Consider the following 21,251-nt stretch of genomic DNA (forward strand, 5'->3'; position numbering starts at 1 on the left):
CTGTGGGTTTGTCATAAATAGCTCTTATTATTTTGAGATACGTCCCATCAATTCCTAATTTATTGAGAGTTTTTAGCATGAAGGGTTGTTGAATTTTGTCAAAGGCCTTTTCTGCATCTATTGAGATAATCATGTGGTTTTTGTCTTTGGTTCTGTTTATATGCTGGATTACATTTATTGATTTGCATATATTGAACCAGCCTTGCATCCCAGGGATGAAGCCCACTTGATCATGGTGGATAAGCTTTTTGATGTGCTGCTGGATTCTGTTTGCCAGTATTTTATTGAGGATTTTTGCATCAATGTTCATCAAGGATATTGGGCTAAAATTCTCTTTTTTTGTTGTGTCTCTGCCAGGCTTTGGTATCAGGATGATGCTGGCCTCATAAAATGAGTTAGGGAGGATTCCCTCTTTTTCTATTGATTGGAATAGTTTCAGAAGGAATGGTACCAGGTCCTCCTTGTACCTCTGGTAGAATTCGGCTGTGAACCCATCTGGTCCTGGACTTTTTTTGGTTGGTAAGCTATTGATTATTGCCACAATTTCAGCTCCTGTTATTGGTTTATTCAGAGATTCAACTTCTTCCTGGTTTAGTCTTGGGAGGGTGTATGTGTTGAGGAATTTATCCATTTCTTCTAGATTTTCTAGTTTATTTGCGTAGAGGTGTTTGTAATATTCTCTGATGGTAGTTTGTATTTCTGTGGGATCGGTGGTGATATCCCCTTTATCATTTTTTATTGCATCCATTTGATTCTTCTCTCTTTTTTTCTTTATTAATCTTGCTAGCGGTCTATCAATTTTGTTGATCCTTTCAAAAAACCAGCTCCTGGATTCATTAATTTTTTGAAGGGTTTTTTGTGTCTCTGTTTCCTTCAGTTCTGCTCTGATTTTAGTTATTTCTTGCTTTCTGCTAGCTTTTGAATGTGTTTGCTCTTGCTTTTCTAGTTCTTTTAATTGTGATGTTAGGGTGTCAATTTTGGATCTTTCCTACTTTCTCTTGTGGGCATTTAGTGCTATAAATTTCCCTCTACACACTGCTTTGAATGCATCCCAGAGATTCTGGTATGTTGTGTCTTGGTTCTCGTTGGTTTCAAAGAACATCTTTATTTCTGCCTTCATTTCGTTATGTACCCAGTAGTCATTCAGGAGCAGGTTGTTCAGTTTCCATGTAGTTGAGCGATTTTGAGTGAGATTCTTAATCCTGAGTTCTAGCTTGATTGCACTGTGATCTGAGAGATAGTTTGTTATAATTTCTGTTCTTTTACATTTATTGAGGAGAGCTTTACTTCCAAGTATGTGGTCAATTTTGGAATAGGTGTGGTGTGGTGCTGAAAAAAATGTATATTCTGTTGATTTGGGGTGGAGAGTTCTGTAGATGTCTATTAGGTCCGCTTGGTGCAGAGCTGAGTTCAATTCCTGGGTATCCGTGTTGACTTTCTGTCTCGTTGATCTGTCTAATGTTGACAGTGGGGTGTTAAAGTTTCCCATTATTAATGTGTGGGAGTCTAAGTCTCTTTGTAGGTCACTCAGGACTTGCTTTATGAATCTGGGTGCTCCTGTATTGGGTGCATATATATTTAGGATAGTTAGCTCTTCTTGTTAAATTAATCCCTTTACCATTATGTAATGGCCTTCTTTGTCTCTTTTGATCTTTGTTGGTTTAAAGTCTGTTTTATCAGAGACTAGGATTGCAACCCCTGCCTTTTTTTGTTTTCCATTTGCTTGGTAGATCTTCCTCCATCCTTTTATTTTGAGCCTATGTGTGTCTCTGCACGTGAGATGGGTTTCCTGAATACAGCACACTGATGGGTCTTGAGTCTTGATCCAATTTGCCAGTCTGTGTCTTTTAATTGGAGCATTTAGTCCATTTACATTTAAAGTTAATATTGTTATGTGTGAATCTGATCCTGTCATTATGATGTTAGCTGGTTATTTTGCTCGTTAGTTGATGCAGTCTCTTCCTAGTCTCGATGGTCTTTACATTTTGGCATGATTTTGCAGTGGCTGGTACCGGTTGTGCCTTTCCATGTTTAGCGCTTCCTTCAGGAGCTCTTTTAGGGCAGGCCTGGTGGTGACAAAATCTCTCAGCATTTGCTTGTCTGTAAAGTATTTTATTTCTCCTTCACTTATGAAGCTTAGTTTGGCTGGATATGAAATTCTGGGTTGAAAATTCTTTTCTTTAAGAATGTTGAATATTGGCCCCCACTCTCTTCTGGCTTGTAGGGTTTCTGCCAAGAGATCCATTGTTAGTCTGATGGGCTTCCCTTTGATGGTAACCCGACCTTTCTCTCTGGCTGCCCTTAACATTTTCTCCTTCATTTCAACTTTGGTGAATCTGACAGTTATGTGTCTTGGAGTTGCTCTTCTCGAGGAGTATCTTTGTGGCGTTCTCTGTATTTCCTGAATCTGAATGTTGGCCCACCTTGCTAGATTGGGGAAGTTCTCCTGGATAATATCCTGCAGAGTGTTTTCCAACTTGGTTCCATTCGCCCCGTCACTTTCAGGTACACCAATCAGACGTAGATTTGGTCTTTTCACATAGTCCCACATTTCTTGGAGGCTTTGCTCGTTTCTTTTTATTCTTTTTTCTCTAAACTTCCCTTCTCGCTTCATTTCATTCATTTCATCCTCCAGGGCTGACACCCTTTCTTCCATTTGATCGCATCGGCTCCTGAGGCTTCTGCATTCTTCACGTAGTTCTCGAGCCTTGGTTTTCAGCTCCATCAGCTCCTTTAAGCACTTCTCTGTATTGGTTATTCTAGTTATACATTCTTCTAAATTTTTTTCAAAGTTTTCAACTTCTTTGCCTTTGGTTTGAATATCCTCCCGTAGCTCGGAGTAATTTGATCGTCTGAAGCCTTCTTCTCTCAGCTCATCAAAGTCATTCTCCGTCCAGCTTTGTTCCGTTGCTGGTGAGGAACTGCGTTCCTTTGGAGGGGGAGAGGTACTCTGCTTTTTAGAGTTTCCAGTTTTTCTGCTCTGTTTTTTCCCCATCTTTGTGGTTTTATCTACTTTTGGTCTTTGATGATGGTGATGTACAGATGGGTTTTTGGTGTGGATGTCCTTTCTGTTAGTTTTCCTTCTAACAGACAGGACCTTCAGCTGCAGGTCTGTTGGAGTATCTGGCCGGCCGTGTGAGGTGTCAGTCTGCCCCTGCTGGGGGGTGCCTCCCAGTTAGGCTGCTCGGGGGTCAGGGGTCAGGGACCCACTTGAGGAGGCAGTCTGCCCGTTCTCAGATCTCCAGCTGCGTGCTGGGAGAACCACTGCTCTCCTCAAAGCTGTCAGACAGGGACATTTAAGTCTGCAGAGGTTACTGCTGTCTTTTTGTTTGTCTGTGACCTGCCCCCAGAGGTGGAGCCTACAGAGGCAGGCAGGCCTCCTTGAGCTGTGGTGGGCTCCACCCAGTTCAAGCTTCCCGGCTGCTTTGTTTACCTAAGAGAGCCTGGGCAATGGCGGGCGCCCCTCCCCCAGCCTCGCTGCTGACTTGCTGTTTGATCTCAGACTGCTGTGCTAGCAAACAGCGAGACTCCATGGGTGTCGGACCCTCTGAGCCAGGTGTGGGCTATAATCTCCTGGGGTACCATTTCCTAAGCCCGTCGGAAAAGCACAGTATTCGGGTGGGGGTGGCCCGATTTTCCAGGTGCCTTCTGTCACCCCTGGAAAGGGAACTCCCTGACCCCTTGCGCTTCCCGAGTGAGGCAATGCCTCGCCCCTGCTTCAGCTGGTGCATGGTGCACTCACCCACTGACCTGTGCCCACTGTCTGGCACTCCCTAGTGAGATGAACACGGTACCTCAGATGGAAATGCAGAAATCACCCGTCTTCTGCATCGCTCACGCTGGGAGCTGTAGACCGGAGCTGTTCCTATTCAGCCATCTTGGTTCCTCCCAAGCAGGTATTTCTCCTAACAGTAACGCTATCCCTCCCCCAGCCCCCACCCCCCAGCAGGCCCAGTGTGTGATGTTCCCCCCCGTGTCCATGTGTTCTCATTGTTCAACTCCCACTTATGAGTGAGAACATGTGGTGTCTGGTTTTCTGTCCTTGTGATATTTTGCTGAGAATGATGGTTTCCAGCTTCATCCATGTCCTGCAAAGGACATGAACTCATCCTTTTTTATGGCTGCATAGCATTCCATGGTGTATATGTGCCACATTTTCTTTATCCAGTCTATTATTAATAGATATTTGGGTTGGTTCCTAGTCTTTGCTATTGTGAATAGTGCTGCAATAAACATACATGTGTACGTGTCTTTATAGTAGCAGGGTTACATGAGATATTTTGATATAAGCATGCAATGCATAATAATCGCATCAGGGTAAATGAGGTATCCATCACCTCAAGCATTTATCTTTTGTGTTACAAACAATCCAATTATACTGTTTTAGTTATTTTTAAATGTACAATTAAATTGTTTTTCACTATAGTCACTCTGTTGTGCTAGCAAATACTAGGTCTTATTCATTCTATTTTTTGATACCCATTAAGCATCCCCCCCTTGCCCCCCACCCACCCATCATAAGTCTTTTGTCATTGGTTAGGGAACAAAAGACTTTGTCTGCTATTGATTGAATATTATGTCGGCACTTGAGGGAATATTTTTTGGAGGAGGAGGGTTAACAAAGGAGAAAGAGAAAATTTGAAATTAAGTGGCTGTGTACAGCCGTGAAGAGAAAGAGATTGAAGCTGTCCAACTTGCACTGATAATATAAGAAGCCTAGAGTCCAGGGTAAAAGAAAAGGGGTGTGGGTGGCTGGCAAGATGGTTGAATGGGAACAGCTCTGGTCTGGAGCTCCCAGCGAGATCAATGTAGAAGGCAGGTCATTTCTGCATTTCCAACTGAGGTACCCAACTCATCTCACTGGGACTGGTTAGACAGTGGGTGCAGCCCATAGAGGGTGAGCCAAAGCAGGGTGGGGTGTCACCTCACCTAGGAAGTGCAAGGGGTCAGGGAACTCCCCTAGCCAAGGGAAGCCATGAGGGACTGTTCCATGAGGAACAGTGCACTGCAGCCCAGATACTATGCTTTTTCCACAGTCTTTGCAACCCAAAGACCAGGAGATTCCCTTGGGTGCCTATGCCACCAGGGCCCTGGGTTTCAAGCACAAAACTGGGCAGCCATTTGGGCAGACACCGAGCTAGCTGCAGGAGTTCTTTTTCATACCCCAGTGGCACCTGGAATGCCAGCAAGACAGAACTGTTCACTCCCCTGGAAAGGGGGCTGAAGCCAGGGAGCCAAGTGGCCTAGCTCAGGGGATCCCACCTCCGCAGAGGCCAGCAAGCTAAGATGCACTGGCTTAAAATTCTCACTGGCAGCACAGCAGTCTGAAGTCCACCTGGGATGCTCAAACTTGGGGGGGGGAGGTACATCTGCCATTACTGAGGCTTGAGTAGGCAGTTTTCTCCTCACAGTGTAAATAAAGCCGCTTGGAAGTCTGAACTGGGTGGAGCCCACCACAGCTCCGCAAAGCCTCTGTAGCCATACTACCTCTCTAGATTCCTCCTCTCTGGCCAAGGTGTCTCTGAAAGAAAGGCAGCAGCCCCAGTCAAGGGCTTATAGCTAAAACTCCCATCTCCCTGGCACAGAGCACCTCGGGGAAGGGGCAGCTGTGGGCACAGCTTCAGCAGCCTTAAACATTCCTGCCTGCCAGCTCTGAAGATAGCAGTGGATCTCCCAGCACAACACTCAAGCTCTGCTAAGGAACAGACTGCCTCCTCAAGTGGGTCCCTGACCCCCGTGCCTCCTGGCTGGGAGACACCTCATACCGGAGAGCTCCAGCTGGCATCTGGCAGGAGCCCCTCTGGGAAGAAGCTTCCAGAGGAAGGAACAGGCAGCAATCTTTGCTGTTCTGCAGCCTCCACTGGTGATACCCAGCCAGACAGGGTCTGGAGTGGACCTCCAGCAAATTCCAACAGACCTGCAGCAGAGGGGCCTGTTAAAAGGAAAACTAACAAACAGAAAGGAATAGCATCAACATCAACAAAAAGGATTTCCACACAGAAACTCCATCCAAAGGTCACCAACATCAAAGAACAAGGGTAGATAAATCCAAGAAGATGAGGAAAAACCAGTGCAAAAAGCTGAAAATTCCAAAAACCAGAATGCCTCTTCTCCTCCAAAGGATCACAACTCCTTGCCAGCAAGGGAACAAGACTGGATGGAGAATGAGTTTGATGAATTGACAGAAGTAGGCTTCAGAAGGTGGGTAACACAAACTCCTCCAAGCTAAAGGAGCATGTTCCAACCCAATGCAAGGAAGTTAAGAACCTTGAAAAAAGGTTAGACAAATTGCTAACTAGAATAACCAGTTTAGAGAAGAACATAAATGACCTGATGGTGCTGAAAAACACAGCACGAGAACTTCGTGAAGCATACACAAGTATCAATAGCCAAATTGATCAAGCAGAAGAAAGAATATCAGAGATTGAAGATCAAGTTAATGAAATAAAGTGAGAAGACAAGATTAAAGAAAAAAGAGTGAAAAGGAATGAACAAAGCCTCCAAGAAATATGGGACTATGTGAAAAGTTTGATTGGTGTACCTGAAAGTGACAGGGAGAATGGAATCAAGTTGGAAAACACTCTTCAGGATATTATCCAGAGCTTCCCCAACCTAGCAAGACAGGCCAACATTCAAATTCAGGAAATACAGAGAACACCACAGAGATACTTCTTGAGAAGATTAACTCCAAGACACATAATATTCAGATTTACCAAGGTTGAAATGACAGAAAAAATGTTAAGGGCAGCCAGAGAGAAAGGTCGGGTTACCCACAAGGGGAAGCCCATCAGACTAACAGCAGATCTCTCAGCAGAAACCCTACAAGACAGAAGAGAATAGGGGCCAATATTCAACATTCTTAAAGAAAAGAATTGTCAACCCAGAATTTCATATCCAGCCAAACTAAGCTTGATAAACAAAGGAAAAATAAAATCCTTTACAGACAAGCAAATGGTAAGAGATTTTGTCACCACCAGGCCTGCTTTGCAAGCACTCCTGAAGGAAGCACTAAATATAAAAAGGAAAAACCAGTACCAGCCACTGCAAAAACATACCAAATTGTAAAGACTGTTGACACTATGAAGAAACTGCATCAACTAACAGGCAAAATAACCAGTTAGCATCATAATGACAGGATCAAATTTACACAAAGAATATTAACCTTAAATGTAATATTAAATGCCCCAATTAAAAGACACAGACTGGCAAATTGAATAAAGAGTCAAGAACAAATGGTGTGCTGTATTCAGGAGACTCATCTCATGTGCAAAGAAACACATAGGCTCAAAATAAAGGGATGGAGGAATACTTAACCAAGCAAATGGAAAGCAGAAAAAAAGCAAGTGTTGCAATCCTAGTCTCTGATAAAACAGACCTTAAGCCAACAAAGATCAAAAAAGACAAAGAAGGGCATTACATAATGGTAAAGGGACTGATGCAACAAGAAGAGCTAACTATCCTACATATATATTCACCCAATACAGGAGCACCCAGATTCCTAAAGCAAGTTCTTAGAGACCTACAAAGAGACTTAGATTCCCACACAATAATAATGGGAGACTTTAACACCCCACTGTCAATATTAGACAGATCAATGAGACAGAAAATTAACAAAGATATTCAGGACTTGAATGCAGCCCTGGACCAAGCGGACCTAATAGACATCCACAGAACTCTCCACCCCAAATCAACAAAATATATATTCTTCTCAGCACCACATTGCACTTATTCTAAAATTGATCACATAATTGGAAGTAAAACACTCCTCAGCAAATGCAAAAGAATGGAAATCATAACAAACAGTCTCCCAGACCACAGTGCAATCAAATTAGAACTCAGGATTAAGAAACTCACTCAAAACTGCACAACTACATGGAAACTGAACAACCTGCTCCTGAATGACTACTGGGTAAATAACGAAATGAAGGCAGAAATAAATAAGTTCTTTGAAACCAATGAGAACAAAGACACAATATACCAGAATATCTGGGAAACAGCTAACAGTGTAAAGGGGAATTTATAGCACTAAATGCCCAAAGGAGAAAGCGGAAAAGATCTAAAATCAACACTCTAACATCACAATTAAAAAAGCTACAGAAGCAAGGGCAAACAAATTCAAAAGCTAGCAGAAGACAAGAAATAACTAAGAACAGAGCAGAACTGAAGGAGATAGAGACGTGAAAACCCCCTCAAAAAATCAATGATTCCAGGAGCTGGTTTTTGGAAAAGATTAACACAATAGACAGACAGCTAGCCAGACTAATAAAGAAGAAAATAAAGGAGAATCAAATAGACACAATAAATAATGATAAAGGGGATATCACCACTGATCCCACAGAAATACAAACTACCATCAGAGAATACTATAAACACCCCTACACAAATAAACTAGAAATCTAGAAGAAATTGATAAATTCCTGGACACATACACCCTCCCAAGACTAAACCAGCAAGAAGTGGAATCCCTGAATAGACCAATAACAAGTTCTGAAATTGAGGCAGTAATTAATAGCCTACCAACCAAAAAAAGCCCAGGACCAGATGGATTCACAGCCGAATTCTACCAAGAGGAATGGGTACCATTCCATCTGAAACTATTCCAAACAATAGAAAAAGAGGGACTCCTCCCTAGCTCATTTTATGAAGCCAGCATCGTCCTTATACCAAAACCTGGCAGAGACACAACAAAAAAAGAAAATTTCAGGCCAATATCACCGATGAACATCGATGCAAAAATCCTCAATAAAATATTGGCAAACCAAATCCAGCAGCACATCAAAAAGCTTATCCACCATGATCAAGTCAGCTTCATCCCTGGGATGCAAGGCTGGTTCAACATATGCAAATCAATAAACGTAATTCATCATATAAACAGAACCAATGACAAAAACCACATGAATATCTAAATAGATGCAGAAAAGACCTTCAATAAAATTCAACATCCCTTCATGCTAAAAACTCTCAATAAACTAGGTATTGATGGAACATATCTCAAAATAATAAGAGCTATTTATGACAAACCCACAGTCAATATCATACTCAATGGGCAAAAGCTGGAAGCATTCCCTTTGAAAACCGGCACTAGACAAGGATGCCCTCTCTCACCATTCCTAATCAACGTAGTATTGGAAGTTCTGGTCAGGGCAATCAGGCAAGAGAAAGAAATAAAGCGTATTCAAATAGGAAGAGAGGAAGTCAAATTGTCTCTGTTTGCAGAGGACATGATTGTATATTTAGAAAACCCCATCGACTCAGCCCAAAATCTCCTTAAGCTGATAAGCAACTTCAGCAAAGTCTCAGAATACAAAATCGATGTGCAAAAATCTCAAGCATTCCTACACCCCAATAATAGACAAACAGAGAGCCAAATCATGAGTGAGCTCCCATTCATAATTCCTACAAAGAGAATAAAATATCTAGGAATCCAACTTATAAGGGTTGTGAAGGACCTCTTCAGGAAGAACTACAAACAACTGCTCAAAGAAATAAGAGAGGACACAATCAAATGGAAAAACATTCCATGCTCATGGATAGGAAGAATCAATATCAAGAAAATGGCCAAGCTGCCCAGAGTAATTTAGAGATTCAATGCTATCCCCATCAAGCTATCATTAACTTTCTTCACAGAATTAGAAAAAACTACTTTAAATTTCATATGAAACCAAAAAAGAGCCTGTATAGCCAAGACAATCCTAAGCAAAAAGAACAATGCTGGAGGCATCACGCTACCTGACTTCAAACTATACTACAAGGCTACAATAACCAAAACAGCATGGTAGTAGTATCAAAACAGATATATAGACTAATGGAACAGAACAGAGGCCTCAGAAGTAATGCCACACATCTACAACCATCTGATCTTTGACTAACCTGACAAAAACAAGCAATGGGGAAAGGATTCCCTATTTAATAAATGGTGTTGGGAAAACTGGTTAGCCATATTCAGAAAACTGAAACTGGACCCCTTCCTTACATGTTATACAAAAATTAACTCAATATGGATTAAAGACTTAAACATAAGACCTAAAACCATAAAAACCCTAGAAGAAAACCTAGGCAATACCATTCAGGACATAGGCATGGGCAAAGACTTCATGACTAAAACACCAAAAGCAATGGCAACAAAAGCCAAAATTGACAAATGGCATCTAATTAAAGAGCTTCTGCACAGCAAGAGAAACTATCATCAGAGTGAACAGGCATTCTACATAATGTGAGAAAATTTTTCAATCTATCCATCTGACAAAGGGCTAATATCCAGAATCTACAAAGAACTTAAACAAATTTACAAGAACAAACAACTGCATCAAAAAGTGAGTGAAGGATATGAACAGGCACTTCTCAAAAGAAGACATTTATGTGGCCAACAAACATGAAAAAAAGCTCATCATCACTGGTCATTACAGAAATGCAAATCAAAACCACAGTGAGATACTATCTCATGCCAGTTAGAATGGCAATCATTAAAAAGTCAGGAAAAAACAGATGCTGGAGAGGATGTGGTGAAATGGGAATGCTTTTACACTGTTAGCAGGAGTGTAAATTAGTTCAACCATTGTGGAAGACAGTGTGGCGATTCCTCAAGGATCTAGAACCAGAAATACCATTTGACCCAGCAATCTCATTACTGGGTATTTACTCAAAGGATTATAAATCATTCAACTATAAAGACACATGCACACGTATGTTTATTGCAGCACTGTTCACAATAGCAAAGACTTGGAACCAACCCAAATGCCCATCAGTGATAGACTGGATAAAGAAAATGTGGCACATATACCCCATTGAATATTATACAGCCATAAAAAAGGATGAATTTATGTGTTTTGCAGGGACATGGATGAAGCTGGAAACCATCATTCTCAGCAAACTAACACAAGAACAGAAAACCAAATACTACATGTTCTCACTCATAAGTGGGAGTTGAACAATGAGAACACATGAACACAGGGAGGGGAACATCACACACCAGGGCCTGTCAAAGGGTGGGGGGCTAGAGGAGGCATAGCATTAGGAGAAATACCTAATGTAGATGACGGGTTGATGCGTGCAGCAAACCACCATGGCACGTGTATACCTATGTAACAAACCAGCACATTTTGCACATGTATCCCAGAACTTAAAGTATAATAAAAAAAGAAAGAAAGAAAGAAAGAAAGAAAGAAAGAAAGAAAGAAAGAAAGAAAGAAAGAAAGAAAGAAAGAAAGAAAGAGAAAGAAAGGAAAGAAAGAAAGAAAGAAAAGGGGTACACATCCCCCAGCCCGCAACTTCCCACAGGAAAAATAACTTGAAACTATGAAATATGACAAAACTGACAAAAAGTATATTCCTTCATAGGCAGGCAAATTGTGAAACATAAATTACATTTCCATTTTTCAACAATAGAAATTATATATCTTTCATCAAGACAGAAAAGGAAATCTAAGAGCACTTTCGCATAACCCAAATTCCAGTTATTCCATCTCTGTGTCGCTGCATCAGCTGACTTTATATTGACATGTGCGCAGTTCTATATTGCTGGGTTCATACATTTCATATTTTTGTATCAATCATGAGACAGTTTAGGCATGTTTAGTTGTGGTTTCTTTTTAGAATAACATTTTTTGGAATAAAATATTTGGAGAGAAATTTAGAAAGTTTCTATGATTTTACTATTTTATTGATAAAAGAAATATAAGTGGGTCATTTGCCAACTCTTTATTCAACAAGAACGATTGTTGACTTACCCATCAGTGTTTGTTTCTGGACTTTCTGCAGCATTGTGCAACACAGTAGTCATTAGCCACGTGTCTATTTAAACTTTAATTCAAATTAAACAAAATTTAATATTCAGTTCTTCAGTCACCCATGCCACACTTCAAGTGCTCAATAGTCACATATAGCAAGTGGCTACTGTACCAGACAACACAGATATAGAACATTTTCATCACAGAAAGTTCTATTATATAGTGCTATTCTTGATCATTTGGGAAAAACATTTTAATATTAGAAAAAAAATCTTTCTGTTTTCTCCCTAGCTCTTTTCCTCCTCCCTCCCTCCCTCCCTTTCTATCACTGCCTCTTCTTCTTACATGGGATTCAGAATTCCTTGAAGAGATTGGACAGGATTCTCCAGGGTTTGTGGGCGTGAATAAACTTCTGAACTCTATAACAATGACCCTAAACTTGGTATATTGTGTAACCCACCAGTAAGAAAGCTTGAGCCACATCAAAGAAAATTTTTAAAGGATAACCTAAATAGGAAATAAAGATTTAATACACGGTTTTATAAATTTATTAATAGTTCTGTTTATTATAATGAATAGTTATCCTTAAGATAGAATTAAAATATGTCTATTATTTGGATTTTGAATTCAACATAATTGAGTCTCCTTTAATTTTTTTAAAAAAAGGCAACATTTTGCAATAAAATAATTTGAAGATGTATTCTTTCAAGACTTTCTTTTGATTGCTGTCATAGCTAAAAAATACTTCTCACAAAAAGTAAATATGGTAAGGACAACACTAAATGTGCTGCCCTAAATTATGAAACTCATTTTTCCATCTCTTTCACTGCCTACTATGCAAAGATTCTTGTTGACACTTGGCAAATAAATGACCACGTTCCCTGATGTTCCTCCAAACTAATCATAGGGTGATGTGTTTTAAAATATTTAACAAAGTGTTTCTGTCCAAATCTACTGAAACACTCCATTTGGAAGCTTTTAAAACAGCTCAGTAATTCTGTTCCAAGGTCTCCTGTCCCCCTTGTTTCATTGTGGTAAAAACACATAACAAAATTGACCTTCTTAACCATTTTTAAGTGTACAGTCCAGCAGTGTTAAGTATAGTCACATTGTTGTGAGACAGATCTCAAGACTTTCATTGTGTAGATGTGAAACTCTATACCCGTTAAACAACTCCCCTTTTTCCCCCTCCCCTTTCTCTAGCTTCTGGCAACTCCATTCCACTTTATGTTGTATAAATTTGACTACTCTAGATACCTCATATAGGTGGACTCATACAGGACTCATCTTTCTGTGACTGCCTTCTTTCACTTAGCATAATGTCTCAAGGTTCATCCATGTTGTAGGATTTTCTTCCTTTTAAAGAATGAATAATACTTCACTGTGTGTATGTATGTGTGTGGATATATATGTATGTTATATATATTATATATATATAACATTTGTTTATTCATTCATCCATCGATGAACATTTGGGTTGCTTCTACCTCTTGGCTATTATGAATAGTGCTACTATAAGCACAGGTGTGCAAATATTTCTTTGAAATTCTACTTTCAGTTCTTCAGGTTATACACTCAAACGTGGGATTGCCATATCATATGACAGCTCTGTTTTTAATTTTTGGGAAACCTCCATACTATTTTTCATAGCACTTGCGCAATTTTACAATCCCACCAACAATGCACAAAGAGTCTAGTTTCTCCACATCCTTGCTAACACTTGTTATTTTCCAGTTTTTTGACAATAGCATCTAATGGGTATGAGGTGATAACTCATTGTTTTGATTTGCAGTTCTCTGATGATTAGTGATGAGCATCTTTTCATATGCTTGTTGAACATCTGTATATCTTCTCCAGAGAAATGTCTATTCAAGTCCTTTGCCCACTTTTAAACTAGGTTATTTGATGTTTGTTTTTGCTGTTGAATTGTTGGAGTACTTTACATATTCTGGATACTAGCCATTATCAGACATATGATTTACAAACATTTTCTCCTATTCATAGGTTTTCCTATCACTCTGTGGATTGTGGTTTTTGTGTACAGTTCAGCAGTGTTTTGTTTTGTTTTTGAAACATGGTCTCACTCTGTCTCCCAGGCTACAGTGCAGTGGCTTGATCTGGCCTCCCAAGTAGCTAAGACTATAGGTGCACACCACCACACCCAGGTTATTTTTTTTAGAAATGAGATTTTGCCATGTTGCCTAGGCTGGTCTTAAACTTCCAGGCTCAAGTGATCCTCCTGCCTTAGCCTCCTGAATAGCTTGGTGTACAGGTGCATACCACCATTCCCAGCTAATTTTTTTTTTTTAGAGACGGGGGTCTCCCTATGCTGCCGAGGCTGGCCTTGAACTCCTGGTTTCAAGCAATCCTCTTTCCTTGGTCTCCCAGAGTGCTGGGATTACAGGCCTGAGCTACTGTGCCCAGCTTGGATTGTGCTCTTTGATGCACAAACTTCTAAAGTTTGATGTAGTCTCATTTGTCTAGTTTTGCTTATGTTATCTGTGCTTTTGGTGTCTTATCTATTCTTGTCATTGCCAACAACGTCATGAAGTTTTCCCCTATATTTTCTCCTGGAAGTTTTATAATTTGAGATCTTACTTTTAGGTCTTTAACGCATCTTGAGTTAGTTTTTGTATATGGTATAGGATAAGGGTCCAAATTCATTCTTTTGCATCCAATTTTCCCACTACTATCTGTTAAAGAAACTGTCCTTTCTCCATTGAATGGTCTTGGCACCCTTGTTGAACATCATTTGACCATAGATGTGGGCTGTCTATTCGATTCCATTGATCTATTTGTCTATCTTTATGCCAGTACCACACTATTTTGATTACTGTAGTTTTGTAATGTTTTGAAATCAATAACTGCTAGTCCTCCAACTGTGTTCTTCTTTTTCAAAATTATTTTGGCTACTCAGGGTGCCTTGAGATTCCATATAAATTTTAGGATAAATTTTTCTATTTTACAAAAAATGCCATTGGTATTTTAATAGAGATTGTATTTAATCTATAGATCACTTTGGGTAGCAGTAACATCTTAATAATATTAAGTATCCAATCCATGAACAGAGGCTGTCCTTTTATTTATTTCTCTCTTCTTTAATTTTTTTCAACAATGGTTTTGAAGTTTTCAGTGTACAAGTCTTTCAACTCGTTGGTTAGGTTTATTCCTAAGGATTTTATTCTTCTTAACGCTATTATAAATGAAATTCCTTTCTTAATTTCCTTTTCAGATTATTCACTGTTTTTCCCAAGTTTTTTTTAATATGGCAGGAGGAGAGTTGGCAAATGATATTTCTTATATTTCTTTTATCAATAAAATAATATAATCATAGAAACTTACCAAATTTTTATCCCAATATTCTATTCCAAAAAATGTTACTTTCTCCCTCAATACTAAAATACTATTTTCACCTTGATGGTACAGTTTGTGTTTGTTTTTTATTGTATTACTTTCTATAAAATTTTTATTATAAACAATTTTAAACACATAAATGTAGGGGGATAATGGTGTAATGATCTGCCATATAGCCAATACCTACATTTAATTATTCTTAATATTTTACCAGATTTGCTTTATCTAATTTTTACCTCAGTATTTAATATTAAGTATCTAATATTTACCTAAGTATTAATAATAAGCTACAGATAATGACAATTCACCTCATAATATTTTCATATGCATCTCTAAAAAAGCAGGATATTTTCTTACATAACCACTATCTTAGCTTGTTCAGACTTCTATGACAAAATACTAGTGGCTGGGCATGGTGGCTCACACCTGTAATCTCAGTACATTGAAAGGCCTAGGAGGGAGGATCACTGGAGCCCAGAAGGTCGAGACTGCAGTGAGCCATATTCGCACCACTGCACACCAGCCTGGGCAAGAGAACGAGACCCTATCTCAAAAAAAAAATACCATAAGCTGGATAGCTTATAAACAATAAAATTTATTTCTCACAGTTCTGAAGGCTGGGAAGTGCACAGGGTGCCATCGTGGTGAGGATCCTCCTCCAGGTTGCAGAATGACAACTGCTTGTTTTGTACTCACGTGGGAAGGGCTAATGAGCTCTCTGGGGTCTCTTTTATGACAGCACTAATTCCATCCATTAGGGCAGAGCCCTTATGACATAATCACTTTCTAAAGGCCCCACTTCCTAATGAATTTTGTGGGTGACACAAACATTCAGATCATAGCAGCCGCTATATCATTATCATACCTAACAAAATGAACAATCATTCTTTTATATTACCTAGTACCCAATCCATGTTCCAGTTTCCCCAATTGTTGTCAAAATGTCTTGCAGTTGGTCCATTTGTGCCAAGATCCATGCAAGGGCTATACATTTCAACCTGTTCAGCTTTGCACTAAATTTAGCAATGTGTCTGGACAAGGCTGCATTAGCCTGGAGAAGCAGAGGGAACATAGAAGGCTGTGTTCCTGCCTGAGGGTCTGGGACCTTAACAACGTGACATATCATCAACTCTGGGAGTGATGAGGTGCTCCTGGAGGTAGTGCAGAAGTCTGGAGCTGGAAAAACAATTAGGCTTCCAGAAGATCTGATGGAATTCTCACCTGATCAGATGTTACCATCTGACACTGTGTGGCTCTGGGAATAAATATAGCGGACAAGTTTACACCTCTGCATGGTCCAGTTAGTATTCCGAATCTCTTTGCAGTGAATTCTGACTATGCCAGCTTCCTTCCCCATTCATGATATAAGTGAACCTTACTGACTTACCCATCAGTGTTTGTTTCTGGACTTTCTGCCAATCTGAGCCCTTCCTGTCATTTGTCAGTTCTATTGATAGTCACTTGTCTTCCCAGAATAGTTTCCCAAATTTGAAACATTTGACATCTTGTCATAAAGGAAAACTGTATAACTCATTTCTAAAGAACCTGACCACAAGATAATTAGTGAACTTCCTGTGCAGGCAAAAGATTTTCATCCCTATCCTTATAAAATGTCCCTACCCCATCCTTATAAAATGTCCCTATAAAGCACGCTACATTAATGGAGCATCTCTGTCTTTTATTTCATTTTATTTAATTTAATTTTATTTATTTTATTTCATTTTATTTATTTAAAAATTTTTTAAAACTTAAATCTTTTTTAGTTTTTATGGGGGAAGGGCACGGAGCTTCCATGCCCTCCCTGGGTGCGCCACCTCCAGGAATCTCCACATGTTCAGGTATCCGGAAGCTCAGTATCTCTGGCTTTGATCTCTGTGCTTTTAACACCTGGCCTATGAAACAATGGTTATTTATGGGAATAAATATAACATATAACAATTACATACAACAATAGGTTATTTATGGGAAATTAAATATTCTCACTGCGAAGTCCTTTCTGTTCCCCTTCCAAATCAAAGCAGACGACTCTTGGCAGCATTTTTGCGTTTCACTTTTCATCAAACACTATTTTTTCTTTGTTTTGTTTTTTTCTTTTTTTCTAACCACTAGATGATGTGGAACATCAAACACTGGTTTTTTTCCGTAAGTCATTATTATTGAGACTATATCTTATCTAGTTCATCTTTCCTTTCATGGCTTATTAAAAAGTAGTTCTTTCAATTTATGACTGACACAGAGTCTAACAAGCACTGTAAGCTAGGACGTGTTAGAAGCATCTTGTACTTTTATCAAACTGTGTCGCAAATTTCCCACCAGTGTAATTTGTTGTAATGTTTTCCAAATCTTTGGCAATATTTTCTATATTTCTTCCACTTATTTGACCAGCAAGGACTGCACTTTAATTTTGCCCGTATGTTGCCTCCAGATATTCTTTCCATTGTTTTTATTCTAGCAGAATGAGACAACTGTTTATAAATAGTGCCTTTTCATCTTTTACTCTTACATAAGAAATCTCAAAAGAAGCTTTGTAAGTATTTATCATTAAGTTCAATAAAATTTTGTAAAGGTTTATCATGACTTTTAAAATAAAGTAATAAAAAACTGGAGTTTTTTCATCCTTGGGATGCTTTTTTTTTTTTTTTTTTTGAGATGGAGTCTCACTCTGCTGCCCAGGCTGGAGTGCAGTGATGCAATCTCAGCTCACTGCAACCTCTGCCTCCTGGGTTCAAGCAATCCTTGTGCCTCAGCTTCATAAGTAGCTGGGACTACCAGGGTGCACCACCACATCTGGTTAATTTTTGTATTTTTAATAGAGATGGGGTTTCACTATGTTGGCCAGGCTGGTCTCAAACTCCTGGCCTCAAGTGGCCTGCCCACCTTGGCCTCCCAAAGTGCTAGGATTACAGGCATGAGCCACTGCACCTGGCCTAGGATGCTTTCTAAAAAAAAAAAAAAAAAAAGTTGTATTAATCATGATAACTTTATGTTAAATTGAACTGTATTGAATTCCTAATTTTATATCAAAATATGTATAAATATTGTCAACTCCATATGATCCAGCCTAATACTATTTGATTTCTTGATTTCTCAAGACATATACACCTAAGGCAAGGTTTAAAACTAGTAAGAGTGGCTATAAAGCCATAATCTAGAAAGAATTCTTAATAGTTTTGAATTTTTTTTAAACCAACTATTGGTCAGCACTGACTAGACTGTCATTGTTTTCAACCTGATGTTTATTGATACTAGGAATGGAGACTCAGCTCCCCCATTTTCTCATAGTCTGCTTGACTTGCCTCATTAGTCTCTTCGATCTGTCAGTTCTTTGCAGCAATTTTTTTTAAGCCACTTGTTCATTTGGAGAGTATAACCCATAAATCTACTTGGCAGGCACATTTAAACCACAGAGAGGGTGTGAGGATGCCACAGCCAGCACCCCTCTTCTTGGGGAGCACCCTCTCTTTCTTTGGGATCCCCTGCTCCGTGGGAGCCTTATAACCCGTGACCCAGCGAGGATGTCACTGTCTATTGATACATGCAGTATTAACAAGGCTTTAAATACAAATTAAATAGCCCTAGGTATTACATTTTATTTCTGCCCTCCAGCATGGGCACTTCCTTTTTAGGAGGTCACTGTTCTAGGTTGGGGGTGGTGACTCACGCCTGTAATCCCAGCACTTTGGGAGGCCGAGGTGGGCAGATGACTTCAGCTCAAGAGTTCGAGACCAGCCTGGGCAACATGATGAAAGCCTGTCTCTTCCTAAAATACAAAAATTAGCTGGGCATGGTGGCGTGCACCTGTGGTCCCAGCTACTCAGGAGGCTGAGGTGGGAGGATCACTTGAGCCTGGAAGGTGGAGGCTGCAGTGAGCCGAGATCACTCCACTGCACTCCAGCCTGGGTGAGAGAAGGAGACCCCATCTAAAAAAAAAAAAAAAAAAAAAGAGTGAGAGAGAGAGATCACTGTTCATTATGACCGTGGGCGCATCCTCTAAAACAGGCTGCCCATCACTCTACAGTCCCACCAGCAACTCATCAGACTCAGCCTGTGCTTGATGGCCCAGCCTCTCTCTTGAGAGTTATGTTCGCAAGAAACCACCTTCCCTGTCTATTCTTCTCTAGTCTGCCCTTACCCCACATTCTGTATTCTTAACCTAACATGCTCTTGTGGAGTCTCAGGTGCAGCATGTGTACGCATTGCATTAGTAAGAACTGGCCTTCAGTCTGGCAAGGGAGGAAACTAATTTCTAAACTGGAAAGCACCACACAGACATTGGAGCAACGTTCTTTTCAGGCCCAGCTCAGGACTACTGGATCCAAGTCTCTGGGGCATGGCCTGGACGTCTACACTTTTATCCACCTTCCTACTTGTTAGGCACAGTTATGTGTATTTAAATTTCAGAACTTCAGAATTAGACCTCACATTACCTGCCTACTCTTATTTTAGGAAATTTCTGACAATGCTATATGATGTCAGAGAGTACTCTCTTTATTAAGAGTGAACTTAAAGGCACGTGATCAGCACTGCCTTTTTTTTTTTTTTTTTTTGAGGCGGAGTCTCGCTCTGTCGCCCAGGCTGGAGTGCAGTGGCGCGATCTCGGCTCACTGCAAGCTCCACCTTCTGAGTTCATGCCATTCTACTGCCTCAGCCTCCCAAGTAGCTGGGACTACAGGCGCCCACCACCACGCCCGGCTTATTTTTTGTATTTTTAGTAGAGACGGGGTTTCACCGCGTTAGCGAAGATGGTCTCTATCTCCTGACCTCGTGATCCACCCGCCTCGGCCTCCCAAAGTGCTGGGATTACCGTCGTGAGCCACTGTGCCTGGCCTAACACTGCACTTTTTGAATGAATAATTCCTATGGGCTTCTGGGAGAAAGATAACTTTTTGTGCTAGTTGGTTAGGGGAAAAAATCTACATTGAGTCTGCTGTTGAGGACTATAGAATTTCAATTAAGAATCGAGTATGGGAATAACAAAGGGGGAAAGACGTGAAGTCAGGGAAGATTTATGGTCTTGTTCTGGTTCTCAAAGAGCTGGAAGGTTTCTATTCTTTAAAAAAATCAAAATTATTAAGAAAACTTTCTGAACTGTGGATTTATGTCTACTCTCACTAGTTTTAAACCTTGCCTTAGGTGAATGTTTTGAGAAATTAAGTAATGATTGTACTATACTGAGTCATATGGGTCCACAGAGAAGGCTTTTTGTGGAGTGTGTGTTTGTCTCTAGACATGGCTTTGAGCAAAGCATTTATGCAGTGCTTGAAACACAGGAAGAAAAAGGAGCTTCTGATGGAATGTGGGCCCCAGGATAGCGTGGTGCTGCTGGCTCCAGGCAACAGTCCAGACACAGCCAGCCAGGGCAATGGAAGGCTAGGCCTGAGTCCCATGATTTTTTTCTAAATCAAGTCCTACAGAGATGTTGGAAGCAGTGCTGGAATAAAAAATAATTAGCATAAAGACCTTTAATAACAAACACTCAGGAACTCCCTGGATAGGAGAAGAAACAGAGGAAGGAAATGAGGAAGTGGGGGACTCGCCATTATGACCAACCCCACTCCACCACAGAGACTGTCTGTCTACACAACCAGCAGTGCTGGGCTGAGATTCCTCCAAGAGCACGGCTTACTGAGCTCCCCTTGACTTTCATTGATCAGGTTGAGGGTCATGAAATAAAGTGGGTATATACCCAAAGGATTATAAATCATGCTACTATAAAGACACATGCACACATAAGTTTATTGCAGCACTATTCACAATAGCAAAGACTTGGAACCAACCCAAATGTCCATCAATGATAGACTGGATTAAGAAAATGTGGCACATATACACCATGGAATACTATGCAGCCATAAAAAAGGATGAGTTCATGTCTTTTGCAGGGACATAGATGAAGTTGGAAACCATCATCATTCTCAGCAAACTATCACAAGAACAGAAAACCAAACATCATATGTTCTCACTGGGAATTGAACAATGAGAACACTTGGACACAGGGCGGGGAACATCACACACCGGGGCCTGTCTGGGCCTGGGGGGTTGGGGGAGGGAAAGCATTAGGAGAAATATGTAATGTAAATGACAAGTTGATGGGTGCAGCAAACCAACATGGCACATGTATACCTATGTATTGAACCTGTACTTTGTGTACATGTACCCTGGAACTTAAAGTAT

The sequence above is a fragment of the Pongo pygmaeus genome, chromosome 21, assembly GCF_028885625.2.
Source record: "Pongo pygmaeus isolate AG05252 chromosome 21, NHGRI_mPonPyg2-v2.0_pri, whole genome shotgun sequence".
In the NCBI taxonomy this organism is placed as follows: Eukaryota; Metazoa; Chordata; class Mammalia; order Primates; family Hominidae; genus Pongo; species Pongo pygmaeus.